The 11,479-nt window shown below is 42.9% G+C and overlaps 1 long non-coding RNA gene across 1 annotated transcript; it reads left to right on the top strand.

The window, feature by feature from the left end:
- The first annotated feature begins 5,200 nt into the window (after positions 1 to 5,200).
- Positions 5,201 to 10,730, top strand: LOC309331906. The gene is made up of 3 exons (XR_014152001.1): positions 5,201 to 5,780; positions 6,769 to 7,362; positions 10,389 to 10,730. It is a non-coding gene; the product is annotated as an uncharacterized lncRNA (long non-coding RNA).
- Positions 10,731 to 11,479: the final 749 nt, after the last annotated feature.

The raw sequence follows: 11,479 nt of genomic DNA, 5'->3' as shown, positions 1-11,479 counted from the left end.
AAATTTGTTAAATTATCATCGGTTGGTTGTGGGTTTCAAATTTTGGGGCAGGAGCTAGTTTTACTTTCAAGGTGGCCAAAGCAGGTGTGTGGGCATCCTTTCTTTCATTATACAAGTCACTCTCTGATGGTTGGCATTCTGCAGCCTTCCTGGGTGCCCATGCTTCCTGAAACCTCCATGATGTCATCAGTTGTTTCTCCACATCCCTGTAAGCTGCCTGGCAGCTGTTTATTGGAAGAAGATGTGGCCTGGTGGGAGGGGTGTCATTGGAGAGAGTTCTGAGGGGCAGATGGAGAGTTTACGGGATTATTCAACCCTACCTTGATGAATTGAGCTAATGAAGTTACACAAAACACTGCTCATTGCTGGCATTTAACAAAGAAGTGACATTTAGTTATTCCTTTATCTGTCTTGAGGCTTCATTTAGTGTGTGTGTGTGTGTGTGTGTGAGAGAGAGAGAGAGAGAGAGAGAGAGAGAGAGAGAGAGCGCAACTGTGTAACTTTAAAAAGTTATCTGATGGATACCAAATGTTGCACTGAAATGCACTCTCTTTATCTGTCAAGAACTGACAATATAGCAGCCTTTTCTTGCCCACATTCCAATCTACACATTATAGAAATTGAGATCTTTCATCATTCTCTCTGCCCCTAGCCTTGAGCAATGCTCTCCTCTGTCCCCCGATGCATTTTGCACACCTTTGAAATCTTTATGGCTTTCATATTTGTGCCCTGCCAAAGTCCTTGGACAGGATAGCTACAAATTGAAACCAGTAAATAAAAGCTTAAATAGGTTAGCACAGAGAAATAATTGATCTGACACCGAACACATCCATTCCCACCCCCCTTTTGCAGTCTGTTTGACCTGCGGTCATGTCAACAAGAAGGGCCAAAATAGCCCCCAACCCTCTCTAAGGAGCTTTTGTCCTAGGTAGATGCTGTCTAAACAAAGCTGGGAGGTCAAGCAAAACCCTCACAGTCTGAATTATGAAAGGTATAAACAAGGCAACCCATAATTTCTCTTTTATTACATATACTCCAGTTTTCTTTGGCAGTGCCGATAGCTGTGGTTTATGAGGACCAATTAACTCATGACAGATTTCAGCGGCTGACTGAACTCACTCAGTGAGCTTCTCCCTAGTGCATCCAACCCTATACTGAGAAACTCATTCTCTTTTGAGCAGTGGTGAGGTGAGGCATCCATGGCACCCTGGACAGCTCCATGCAGGAGACTCTGGCTGGAGTCTTCCTAGGAGCAGAGTTCAACAGTTGCTTCAGCACCAGTCATCCTGACACTGAGCCTTAAATAGGTGCTGCAGCTCTGACTCAGTAGCTTGTTCCACCTTCAGTGACAGGAACTTCTTCACTTAAAATGACCCAGCTTGCTTTAGTAGCTGTGGAAGTCAATGGAGTAGGGGAGGCAGAGGTTCCACTAGGGTTTCTGAGATGGGAGTCCTGAGAATATAAGAATATAAAGTTACAGATAGGTAGCCGTGTTGGTCTGCCATAGTCAAAACAAAACAAATTCCTTCCAGTAGCACCTTAAAGACCAACTAAGTCAGTTCTTGGTATGAGCTTTCGTGTGCATGCACACTTCTTCAGATACACTTCAGGGTGTATCTGAAGAAGTGTGCATGCACACGAAAGCTCATACCAAGAACTGACTTAGTTGGTCTTTAAGGTGCTACTGGAAGGAATTTGTTTTGATAAGAATATAAAGTTAGCTTGCTGAATCAGGCTAGTAGCCCTTCTATTCCAGAATCCTGTTCTCACAGTGGCCAACCAGATCCTTGTGGAAAGCCTGAAAGCAGGACATGAGCACAACAGCAATTTATCTAATCTTCAGAGTTAGAGGAGGACAGAATGATGTCCTTGGGTCAGAAAAGTGCTGGCACATCACACCCTTCTTGCATAAGTTGTTCTGGTTTACTTTGTACATTGTGGACTATCTTTGAGGACAATGCCCTCTTCAAAACCCCAGATTCCACATTCCCAGCCTCATTCCCCGAAGAAAGGGGTCCCAACACCAGGGTTGAATCCTGTGGAAACCTACTTCACAGACAAATTATAGAATCATAGAGTTGTAGAGTTGGAAGGGACGCAGAAGTTCATCTAGTCCAGCCCCTCTGCAATGCAGGAATCTCAGCTAAATCATAGATGACAGATGGTCATCCAACCTCTGCTTTAAAATCTCCAAGGAAGAAGAGTCCACCACATCCCAAGGGAGTCCTTGCACTCCTTTTATGGTGGGCTCCTGGCTGTTTGAAAATCCTATATTATGTGCTGACTAGGTTCAGAGCAAGTTGAGTTTTCTTCAGCTCAGGTTCAGTGGGTGAAATGGCCATTGCAAAAGTTCATATCCTGCTCATATTTCAACTCAGGAAATTTCATGCTTTGTCAGCAAATCTTCAGAATTTTCCTTTCATGCTTGAACACTTTTCACACCAGGTTTGAAGAATGAGAGAATGAGTTTTAAAAGCTTGTGGCCAAATCTTCAGGGAGCACACTTTCCAGGCAGTGCTTTTACCCCAAAATCTTACAGCAGGGGTGGGAATCTGATGCCCTCTATATGTTGTTGGACTCAAACTCTCATCACCCCTGACCATTGACTATGCCAGCTAAGGCTGGTGTAAGTTGAAGTCCAACAACATGAAAATTGTGTTGCAATGGCTAGATTTGATCCATAATATCTTCCCATCTGCAAGTGTGTGTGTGTGTGTGTGTGTGTGTGTGTGTGTGTGTGTATTTCAATTTATAAGAAGTTATTTTATTTTATCTGCATTCAAACTCTGTTTTGGAGACTTACTCCATTTATTCTCCATCTGTGGAGAAGATTCATTTAAAAGTGGGGAGGGGTTTCTTTTGCTAACAGCAGATGGGGCAGGCTAGCAAGGAGCCAGGCGTCATGCTTTCTGCACTCCCTTCTTCCCCTTTTGCTAAAGCAAGAGAAGCCGAGATGTTTTATTAAGCCCTCTGGAACATGTTTTATTATTGTTGTCAGTTGTTCATGGAAACTCTTCAGCGTTAATAACTTCCCGCTCACCGCAGGCCCGGGCTGCCTCGCTGAGGGGTTTCCTGGATCTAAATAAACACAGTGTGCTTTGCAAAGCGGAGGCAGCCAAAGTTCTCAGCATTCACTTAATGCTCCCTCGGCTGTCACTCTTAGCTGACAAACTCCTGGTTCTAAGATCAGCCCAAGCGCAAAGCTGGAAGAGAATGGAGAGACTGCTAAACCGAACTGACTGCTCTTGAGTTCATCTCCAGGGTCTGGGGAACAAAGCCAGGCTGGGGAGATGGGCAGGGAACAGGGACGCAATGGTAAAATTGGAAGAGCATTAGGCTGTTATGATGGCTGCCCACAGGCACGTCCCCAAGGAGAGGACATAGTCCTTCCCCAAAGAAGAATAAAAACATGCAGACAACTCTCTTGGTCGATTATTGTGTGTGCACAGGCAAGTATGTGCACAAATGTACATGCACACCCTCCAGAGAGCAACAGTTTATAGTTTAATGCCCATTTTATTAGAATCTGCATAACAGCTATCCTGTGCATAGTTTATTCAACTCCACTGGGCCTAGCAGTGCTTACTTCTGTCTGGGTTAAACTTGTAAAAGAGTATCAACCAGCTGAAATGCAGCCTTTAGCTTTTAATCATAAATTGCAAAGAAGTGTTACCAGTTAACTCATTGCTTTGACAACAATTACTTCAGCTCTGAAAAAATTCCCTGGATCTGCATTCCTGCTCACCGACAACAATGGAGTAAACTGAGGTTGACTTCAGTCTTGATTCTTGGTGCTGTGGTTACTGGAGGGTTTTCTACTCCTGCAGCACACTTCCAATTTTTATTTATTTTTACATCTCCTCTGGAGATTTTGATGTCAACTGTCCACCAGATATTCTGTAAATCTTCTAAAATTGGGTAGCGGTGTTGCCATTAGATGACATCTGAGGTCAGATTTGATACTGGGTTGTTGGCTTGAAAAGATATTTATATCTGACAGCAGAAATCTTTAAAGATTTTCCTATTTGCCATGTTGGAATGAAAATAATAAGCAAGCTCGACACTCTGGGAATATAGATTTTTCAGGTACAATTGCAAATTCAGGCTTCACATTTGAAATTCTGTATTTATTTATTTTTTTAAAAAATTGTTTTATGTATATATTTGTGTGTGAATCTTAGCCATCTTTTAATTCATAATTTTATTTGTACTCTACTTGAAGAATTCTTGGATAGCTCAGTTGGTTAGAGTGTGGTGCTGATAATACAAAGGTCACAGCTTTGACCCCCGTATGGGCCAGCTGCATATTCCTTCATTGCAGAGGACTGGACTAGATGGGTCCTTTCCAACTTTGTGATTCTCTGAAGTTTATACAGTTTCTTTAAAAAGTTTTTTTTTTTTTTTGAGGAGAATCTTTCTTTTTTTAGAGAGGGGAATATGGAATAAGAACTCACTGTTGCAAGGGAAATTGTCCTATATACGTACACTTCATTGACCTCTCTCTCTCTCTCCCTCTCCCTCTTCCAGCATCCTTCTTCTGTGTACTAGGAGATAAGCACTTTGGAAATGCATGTGGCTGCTGCAAGGATGTGTCTCACCATTAAAAAAAAAAAGATCTAATGTTGTTCACAAAGGATGGCTTCTGGAGGCCAATTCTTGACTACATTACCGACACTTTGAATATATTACTGACACATTTGATTTTTCATTATCTGCAGTTCCAAAGAAGTCAGCATTAGGAAGCCATTCCCTGCAAGAGGGAGTCTGCCTGCCTCCCATCCTCTCTCAAGAGCTCTCTCTTCAATCGCGTTCTGGAGATACTTCAGCCAAGAACACCAAACACCATTTTGTTCACCTGCCTGACTTTAAGTTTGCAGGTGACACCACCATAATGGGTTTACTAACAGGTGGAGAGGAATCAGTGTATAGAGGGGAGGTCCAAAAAATATCTACATGGTGCCTAGGGAACAACTTGCACCTTAATATCAGCAAGACAAAGGAGATGGTGTTGGACTTTCGGAGAAAGAGAGGAGAACTAGCCCCGCTGTACATTGGGGAGGGCTGTGTGGAGAGAGTCTCTTCCTTTAAATTCCTAGGCGTTTATCTCAGTGAAGACCTTACTTGGAATGAAATACAACCCAGGTGGTTAAGAAAGCCCAACAGAGACTCCATCTCCTCAGAATATTGTGGAATATTATTCAGAGACAAGCTTAAAGGGTGAAATTTAGGAAAGTTCTCAACTTGCTAGAATTAATTTTAGCCAAGATTTGATTTCAGCATCAAAGGAGGGGATTTCTGAATGCCCATTTCAAGGAAGTTCTGTGGAGTTTTGTAGTCTAGATCAGAAAAAAACGTGACCCCACACGGGTGTTTTATACCTCATTTTATGCCTGGCACAGGAGGGGACAAAAGGTTGGCTGCTCTGCACACAATTTCAATTGTTCAAAGAATGTGATTACAATTTGCCTCTATTGTTAAAGCTCAAGCTTGCAGATAATCACTTTGTTTAACTTTGTTTCTCTTCCCTGCATTCTCAGTGGATTTTATTTGAAAAAAAGTGTCAGAAATCCTTTTTAAGCTGCATTTATTATTGTTAATAATGGACAAAAGTGTTCCTTTTAAGAACCACCACCAGTACAAAGCAGGAATATTTTACACTGAAGCAGTCCTGTTGCTATTGTAATAGTAATTTTCTTAGCTGTTTGCGGGGGGTGGGGGTGGGCAGTGTACGCAGAGGGAACTATATTCGTCTCAGGAAAGGAAAGAGAAAAATGACAAAGGTGACAGCTTATTAACAGGAATGTTCCTGGTTTTCTACTCACAAAACCATGTAATTGCTGTTGTGGTTAAGTGTGCCAGACAGGCAACAATCTTGCAAAATGTCTTTGCCCTGACTATCCCTGACCTGGTTGCCCTCCAGATGTTTTACACCTGAGACAGGCAGGCATCAAAAACCACAGCCTTAATGCGCTGTGAATAACCTTGTCAGATGTATCATGCCTCTGAACACCAGTTGCTGAGAGTTGCAGTTGAAAGCACTAATCCATTCAAAAATTTGTAATCCTTGTCAGAATACATACTTTTGAATGTATTAGTTTTTGTTACAATTGACTATTGATTTGCGAGTAGGGACCACTCCCACTATTGAAACTTATATTGGCCAGAGTTCTTGGTGTGCTTTTTTCTTGGTATATTTAATAACAAGAACTCCAACTTATTTAATGAGAGTTGCAGTTGGGCAGAATGCTGTTGTACTCATATCCTGCTTGAAGGCTTCCCACAGGCATCTGGTTGGCCACTGTGAGAACAGCATGCTGGACTAGATGTAAGTTTGACTGCAGAACATCAAAAGCTTTTGTTGGACTGGGGATGGGAAACCTTGGGCCCAGGGGCCAAATGCAACTCTCGAAGCTTCTCTGTCTGGCCCTTGGAACTCTCTCCAGGCCACACCTTCAGTCCCTTGCTCACACGCCTCCCTGCCTTCACATCTTGAATGTTCTTCTTGGCTGGCCTGTGTCCTTGAACTCTGATTCTGTTTGTTGTATGCCTGGATGGAGGATAGAGAGGGGTGTATGAATATCTGTCAAATGTAGCCTATTGTACAAAGGCAGTGTTTTTTCTCTTTAAAAATGTTTCTACTCTCATTTTGACTCAAAAAACCCACCATTTTATAGTTCAAATCGGGGGAAATAAATACAGCAAAAGGACAAAAGTACAAAGAACATGCATTATCACACAACACTGTTGTCCCATCTTTTGTTTTTACAGAGTCACAATTAACTTTACACTTCTTTGCTAGCTGTGATGATGAAAAATGGTTAGTAATTTTCCTACTCATATTGAAATACTGCCCCTCAATGCGGCCAAACTTTCATCAGTAAAACACCACACATCCACATTCCACACTGCTTCACACATTAAACGCTCACTTCTGTCTGAAACTCAGGAAACACCATGACAGGAAATGAGGCCGCCATCGGGATTAGCAACAGAACTGACGATTCACTGTGTTATTCAATGGAACTGACGAGTCACCATGCTAGAGAAGAAACTAAAAAAAAAAATTATTTTAGTTTCTTCACCCGTTAGGATTCACGAAATGTTTAGGGGTATGTGTATTCCTGCGTCCCTCCAGAAAAAAAGCACTGTACAAAGGTAACATTTGCATTTGTTGCTCCACCTCCTTTTGCATGGCATGTGGCCCTCAGAAGGTTGCCCAAGATGGGAATGTGGCCCTTGGGCCGCATTGTTTTCTTCTCAGCCTCTGAACGTAGGGAATAAAGTACCCCACAGGCCTTTACCTGAGAGAAGTTTACAGCTGCCACCCCAGCATTAGCAGATGAGTGCCTGAGGGAGGAACAGGTGAGTGGGTTGTTCCTTGACCGCTCTCCCTCCTCTCCTGTATACCTGAAGGAGCGTCTCCACCCCCATCGTTCAACCCGGACACTGAGGTCCAGCACCGAGGGCCTTCTGGCAGTTCCCTTGCTGTGAGAAGTGAGGTTACAGGGAACCAGGCAGAGGGCCTTCTTGGTAGTGGCACCTGCCCTGTGGAACGCCCTCCCAGCAGATGTCAAGGCAATAAACAACTATTTTACTTTTAAAAGATGCCTGAAGGCAGCCCTGTTTAGGCAAGTTTTTAATGTCTGACACTGTATTTTTGATATTTGGTTGGAAGCCACCCAGCGTGGCTGGGGAGACCCAGTCAGATGGGCAGGTTATAAATAAATTATTATTATTATTCTTATTCTTATTCTTCTTATTATTATTATTAGGTGCAAGGAGCTCACTTGCACCTGCCTCCTCCTCCTGCCACTGGGAAGTAAAACATTTTGAAGCCACAGCTTCCTCGGGCAAGGCTGTAAGTGACTGTGGCAAAACAGCTTTCAAATTGCTGCTATGCAAGCTACACACACACACACACACAGAGAGAGAGAGAGAGAGAGAGAGAGAGAAGCACACACACACACACACACACATACATCAACCTACACGGAGCTACTTAGAAACACTGTGCATTGGAAAGGAGACCAATGTGCTTTTTAAGCCCACAATGCATGTAATTGCAACCATAGTGATAACAGTGATTTAAAAATTCAAAACTGCATAATTTTATTTTTTTAAATCACATGCCGAGCTTCACCAACATACATCCCCAACTTGAGCGGTGCTGTTTTTCAGTAAGCTGGAAATAAAAGGAAATTTTCCCGGTTCCTATTTCTTGCACTGGTCTCACACAGCTCTCTCCATTTTGAAGTTTTCTTTGCTTCTTGACTCCGGAGTCTTTCTTGATAAAACCTTGTGATACACCTTGGGAGAGTTGCTGGCAGTGCTGAGCCTCCCTCCCCATCTCCCCCACCCTGTCATGGCACAGCCAGCCTTAGTCATTATTCTTTGCAGTCTGTCAACACGTTCACACATCCTGAGTCCTCATATCTTTCCCCAACTGGCTATCTTCATTCCTCTATTTCTTGTCTCGCAGCCTTCATGAACTAATGACTACCATCTCAGCAGAACTCTTTGCTGATGGGCTTGTTCCCTTCTTTTCAAAGAGTTCCAGGCTGTGATCACTGTCATTTCTTAGCTCCAGTCCTCTGCCCTTACATGCTAACACCAGGAGTCTGACAGCCGCAGAAGTGACAGTCATTGAAATGGGTGAAATGCCATGGGCAAGCTGGAAATCAGGGAATGTGGTCATGGCTCCAAGGACCTGGGAAAGGCCTTCCAGGTTATGGGCAGAAATGAAGAGTCTTAGTCATCTGGATGCACTATTTATTAAAATCCCCAAAGGACTATCACACAGAAGAGGGCCAAGACTTGTTCTTTGTTGCTCAAGAGGGCAAAAGACTAGATTGAATGAGCTAAAGTTATTAGAGAGTAGTTTTCAACTGAGCATTAGCAGAAATGTCCTGCTGGTCAAAGCAATTCAGCAAAAGAAGCAATTAACCTAGAGGGCTCTCTGTGTGTCAGACCTTCCAAGTGTCCCTATTTTCCAGGGATGTCCCCAATTTACAGAAGCCGTCCTGGTTTCTGATTTGATCCCAGAAGGTCCCACTTTTCCTTAGGACACCACTATTTCCATCGGAGAAATGTTGAAGGGTATGGAGTTATCTGACCCCTAAGCCATCTGAAGACAGCCCTGCATGGGGAAGGTTTTTTAAAAAAAATGTTTTATGTTTTATATATGTTGGAAGCCACCCAGAGTGGCAACCCAGTCAGATGGGTGGGTTATAAATAGTAAAGTTCTTCTGATTGTTATTATTATGGAATAGGATGCCCCTATTTTCATCAGAGAAATGTTGGAGGGTATGGTGTGTGTGTGTTTGTGTGGACTGCCCTTCACTGGAGGTCTGCAGTGGTTGGGCGTAATGTAGCACTGGATCTCCTGTACTAAGCAGAGAATCAAAAGAGACGATTTACAACTCTAGGATTCTATTTCTATTTCTTTCTTCTAACCAATCTCAAGGCTTTAAAGGTAGCCTGCTTTCATCATAACATCATTTGCTTTAGTTTGAGCTTTTGATTTCCTGTGCAAATTGAAGACACGGGGGTTCTAGTCTGGATCAGGACCTGTGTGAGTTCATGTGAAGATTAAAACTCCAAGTCCCAAACTGACGCATACTGACAATTTGTATAAAATAAAAGGTGAAAAAGGTAAATGATCCCTGGATGGTTAAACCCAGTTAAAGGCAACTATGGGGTTGCAGGGCTCATCTCGCTTTCAGGCTGAGGGAGCCGGCGTTTGTCCACAGACAGCTTTCCGGGTCAAGTGGCCAGCATGACTTAACTGCTTCTGGTGCAACGGAACACCATAACGGAAACCAAAGCGCATGGAAATGCCGTTTACCTTCCCAACGCAGCGGTGCCTATTTATCTACTTGCACTGGTGTGCTTTCTAACTGCAAGGTTGGCAGGAACTGGGACAGAGCAATGGGAGCTCACTCCATTGCAGGGATTCAAACCACCAACCTTCTGATTGGCAAGCCCAAGAGGCTCAGTGGTTTAGACCGTTGAGGTCTGTATAAAATACCTTGTACTTAAAGGCATAGCTATGTAGCTAATGTAATGTGTAGTTTGACCCTCACAGTAAAATAAGGTTCACATATTGTTTTGGGGAACTGTAGTAGGTTTTCTTTAATACCCAGTTTCCCTTATATACCTAACCAGAAGCTCATTCAGGTTCCTTGGAGGGCTTTGGAGATGTGATTCTATTTTTGCTTGGTAATTATTATGGATCCTTTTGGGAATCATCTTCCCTTGCCCATCCTCCCAAATGCTAGTACAGTGGGATGTACAGAGTTTGGAAAGTCTGCAAGGAGGCAACTGCAGTTCAATAACTGGAAGTGCCTCCACTAAACACGAACCCCTCCAATCTGTTTTGTTTTTTCCAGGTTTCATCATGTGAGAGTAATTACCAAGACTGCTGAATTGTCACGAGGCAGAATAAAATAAAGATTACAAAGAACTTTGCTCACTAAGAAGCGGCTCCATAAATGATAATAAAGCTCTCAGAAGCAAATAAACAATTGAACTGAAACTGCAGAGAGGTATGAAAACGCCAGCTACATATTGACATCCTAATTGACTTATGGGGCAAAGGTCTGGATTTGAACCCAGTGAAATAAATACCCTTAAACTAGAATTATTTGGGTGTAAAGCCAAAGGAATAATGTGGAGAGGCTTATTCAAAAATAAAAATGCAGAAAGAAAACAAAACACAGTCCAAGGACGTTTTTGTAGACTTAAGATCATCTTTAACTGGGATTTTATGGTTTGGCCTTTTAAGCATGCTGGGAGGTAAGGAAAGAGGGGGGAGTATCTATTCCCCCAAGTCAAAACCATTAAAGTAAAAAATGGGTTTCGATAAAGCATGACATAAAAACAAGAAATAACTGTAAATGCAATAGAAAGTAAATGGCATCACCTCCTCCTCCTCCCCCCCAAGTCAGAGCTGCCTGTTGTGACCGCATTTTTGTGGCTGCAACGTGATCGCAATCCGGACCTCATTTCAAGGAATTTACAGCTTATGGTAATATAAAAATGATTCTGCAAGCACACACAAGCATTTCTGTTTTGCCTGAAAAATTAAGCGTGAGAAGCTATTTGGCCTCGCTCCCACCTTGTTCTCAAACTGAGCAATACTTTACTAAGCTGGGCAAAGTTGGGTATCATTTGTAGATAAAATGTGTTCCTTTTCTGGGTTGATCCGGGTGATTAGTTGAGGCAAACCCACAAAGCAAAAACATTAGAATGTAAAAGAAAGCATCCTAATGATTCAGCCCAAGCTCCATGTTTCTAGACCACATTGTTTTCAACAGCCTCTGGGAAGTTTGCCTGTAGGAAGCTTGTGAACAGACATGCTATGCCAATACCAGCCCTGGGAGGGCATCCATTTTGCCTGCTCACTGCCCATTGATTTGCTTCTCTTTCTGTGCCCAAACTGCAACAGCTCCCAGAGAAATAGGGAGCAAGGCATGTGGAG

The sequence above is a fragment of the Podarcis erhardii genome, assembly GCF_964252035.2.
Source record: "Podarcis erhardii genome assembly, chromosome: 16".
Taxonomy (NCBI): Eukaryota; Metazoa; Chordata; class Lepidosauria; order Squamata; family Lacertidae; genus Podarcis; species Podarcis erhardii.
The sequence above is the reverse complement of the archived record's forward strand: the minus strand, read 5'-3'. Positions and strand labels throughout refer to the sequence as shown.